At 43.9% G+C, this 3,696-nt stretch overlaps 1 pseudogene; it reads right to left on the bottom strand.

The window, feature by feature from the left end:
- Nucleotides 1-287: 287 nt before the first annotated feature.
- Nucleotides 288-405, bottom strand: LOC145415198 (5S ribosomal RNA; annotated as a pseudogene).
- Between the last annotated feature and the right edge of the window lie 3,291 nt (nt 406-3,696).

Here is a 3,696-nt window from a genome sequence, read left to right as displayed (position 1 = left end):
CATACCCGCTCCATCACCACTGCCACCACAACTGATCTTACGGTTACCCGTATTTCCTAATAACTGGATTGGTATCGTTCCTGACAGTGAAAATTATTAATGGCAGTTATAATGACAAAATTAATGACAGTTCTAATAATATAGTGATAATAACGATGATGATAATTCCATCCATCCATCCATTCCCAGACGCCATGTATCCCAAACGGGGTGGCCAAGGGCCTAGAGTTAATTGTTTTACAGGGAGGGGCACTAATCCTCCACCAACCCCACTTGACACGTAGGGATGCCAACAGCATCTGGTGTTCCCAGGCGGTCACCCATCCAAGTACTAACCAGACCCAACGTTGCTTAACTTCGCTGATCGGATGGGAAGCGGTGTACTCAACGTAGTATGATGATAATTACAGCAACTAATATAACACTAGAATTGAAGTCATGACTAGCAAAATTAAAAATGATAATGATGATGATGATGATACTACTGCTACAACAACTACCACTACTACTACTACTACTGCTACTTAAAATCACCTCCATCCATTGGTGAATTATATTGTGAAGATTAAAACCAACCTTCCTAATACAGTTCACCATTTGAAGTTGTAATGTGAAGGTTAACACTAACCCTCATATTACAATCCGTTGGCCCCAAGCACGCCAAAGATTGTGGTTACCAACCACCTACAGTACAATTACTATTATTATTTTATTTTTTATTTATTGATATTACAGTGTAAATAAAGACATTAAACTATTGGAGTCGCTGGTCTATGCGACTCTCCACCACTGTAGCTTCGTAATCCATACCCGCCAGAAAGACAGGCCTGAGGGCTGATGATCTTGTGCCCCTGAGACATAGCAGAGCAGACCTCACGAGGGAGAATGAGAGTCGACATCTCATCCAGGCCATAACAGAACTCTGCGGTTGACGTTTCTTCTCAGAAAGAACCTTTGCCAGTCTCGAAGAGAATCTCACTACCTCTGGACCCATCCCACCTGATGTCGTGAACACAAGGGGAGTGAATCGACCGTGGTCCACATGTTGGATCCTTTCTTGATAATTTCTATTTTTTTCTTGCTCATTCCTCTTGCGTGCAGCTTCGAGAGACACTTCATGATGACATGCTGCCATGGGATCGAATATCCTGATGTCGAAGAACGCCCTCTGCCCATGTGTCCAGAAACCTCGAGCACTGACATCCACTCTTGCATCATTTGATGTGTTTGCTGTTCTGTGGGTGAAGTGCTCGCCGTCCAGGGGTAGCAGAGCTGGCTCAATCGTGACATCATGGCATATTTCCTGCAGCATTTTGGCAGTGAGGTCGCGTACTTCATCGTGTCGGATGCAAACAAAGCCTCCCTTCTTGCATACCATTGCATGGTTTGCATCAAAGGCAGTGCCACAAGCACAGTGTTGAGGTAGGTTCTCTATTGGCCACCCATACCTCAAGGCTATGGCATCAATAAATTCTTGTTTGTTGAAGTGGAAGCCCTTTGCCTTGAGAGGCAGGGTTGTGAGCCAGTTCGATGCCCCAACCTCCTGTGCAATTTCAACTCTTCTGCACTGGTCCGGTGTTAGATGTTCGATTATGTGCTGCAGTTGGTCTTTTTGTCTTGCTTCACGCTCCTTGCTTATCTGTGTCTTTATGTCTTTCTGCCTTTGGTGGTCGATTTCACTCGTCTCAACCTGGGCGCAGATCTTCTGTGACAAGGATTCGGTGAGCCTGAGTGAATTTCTGTGTTCATAGCTTGCCACGGCGACTGGATTTATAATGCCAAGGCCTCCCATCCTGGGTGGTAGTGCTAGAAGGTCCCTCTCTTCTGGTGTGGGGATGTGGCCATTGGTTAGAGATGGGAGGAATGAATCCCTGATTGCATCCTCCAGTGGTTGTAGCAGCAACTCGATGTCTGGTATGGTCCTCATCACGAAGGTCCACTTGTGCTTTACACCATAGGTAAATGCACTGTATGCTGGATGGGATTCTGTATTTACGTGGCTGGATAGTGTATGAATTTCTTCTACCCATGTCTTTACCTTGTCACTCACATATTTGTCTTTGAATTCCTTGGTTCCAATCACAGCCCCTAGATGCCTCTGACCTTCCTTAGTCACTATCAAGTTTGTGTCTCTAAATGCTTCTTGTGCATCTTGATAGTAAGCTGGTTTCACGATCAGGATGGACTACTGCTACTAGTGCTACTACTACTACTACTACTACTACTACTGCTACTGATGATGATGATGATAATAATAATAATAATAATAATAATAATAATAATAATAATAATAATAATAATAATTCTGGCGGTAAATAATAATAATAAAGAAGTAGCAGTAGTAGTAGTAGTAGTAGTAGTAGTAGAAATAGTAGTAGTAGGAAGAGGAGGAAGAGGAGGAGGAGGAGGAGGAGGAGGAGAAGAGGAAGAAGAAGAAGGAGACAGAAGAAGAATCACAGCAAGAACAACAATAATATCAACAGTCCTTATTTGAAGTAGGCTGTAGCTCCAGCTGATCAGAGAGGTACTTCCTAGGACAGATTTTCTTAAAGAAGTGGCTCATTACCCCCATGGGGTATCGCAACGGGCTCTTGCGGCTATCCAGAAAGGCATCCTGAAAAAAGATAAGTTTCATATATGGTAACACTAGCTGGCCACAGTGAAGAGGTGATCATTTGTTTATGAATGTTATTTTGTTCAAATCAAAAGTCCATAGAAGTCAATTGTTTGTAGCCACGGTCTTTTCTCCTTTTATCAGGAAATTTAAAGTGAAAGGAGCAAGAATATCAAAGAAGGAACATTAGGTTGAATTGAAGTTTAACCTGGGGATGTTAAAGTCGAAAAAGCTTAAGAACCACTGTCTTAGGAAGAGGGGATGGCTGCTGATGGGAAGGGCTGGAGCTCGCAAGTGTCTAGCCCTCTGTGCTAGCTCCTAACTATTCCCCATTGTTGACGATTTATAAGAGTGTCATCAAGACGGTAAGTAGGCTAACGTACGCTCCTAAATATATCTCTAACTATCCGTTGTACACCACAATATACGTACTTTAAACATGACACATTATACCTTCACTACACAGTGCTGGGACCAGCAAAGGAATGCTGCCGAGAAACTTTGCACCCTCCACTCTCTGCTACCGGCGGACATGAGGGGTGGCGTGGGGTGTGCTTCGCCAGAGTTTCATAGGGTTAGAAAGGAGATGGAACTGCACCAAATCCCCGATGTTCAGGCGGAGCCTGCGGCCCGTCTCGACCTTTTATTTATTCTAGCTATAAAATTGAGAGGCTGCTAGAGATGGAGCAGCGTGGTGGGTCGCCACTGAGTGACCAAGGCAAACGCATGCAAGCATGTTGAAGCCCCCCTTCCCACACACACCTGAACCCTTCAAGATGTGCAAATCAGTGTATCCGTATAGTGACAAATTTATAAGACCAGTGCGTGAAAAAGAGAGAGAGAGAGAGAGAGAGAGAGAGAGAGAGAGAGAGAGAGAGAGAGAGAGAGAGAGAGAGAGAGAGAGAGAGAGAGAAAGTAGCAACCATTCTGAGTGCTGAGGTGAACACTCATGTTCTATGACGTATTTACTCTCAGCCGAATTAAATAGTCTAGACTTAGCTGGAATAGAATAATATAGTTGCATCGAACATGTAAAGATTAATGGAGCCAATATTCACACGATGAACCTTTCGTACTCACTC

Source organism: Coenobita brevimanus, chromosome 101 (genome assembly GCF_032717465.1).
Source record: "Coenobita brevimanus isolate Jiangsu-jjx chromosome 101, ASM3271746v2, whole genome shotgun sequence".
In the NCBI taxonomy this organism is placed as follows: Eukaryota; Metazoa; Arthropoda; class Malacostraca; order Decapoda; family Coenobitidae; genus Coenobita; species Coenobita brevimanus.
The sequence above is the reverse complement of the archived record's forward strand: the minus strand, read 5'-3'. Positions and strand labels throughout refer to the sequence as shown.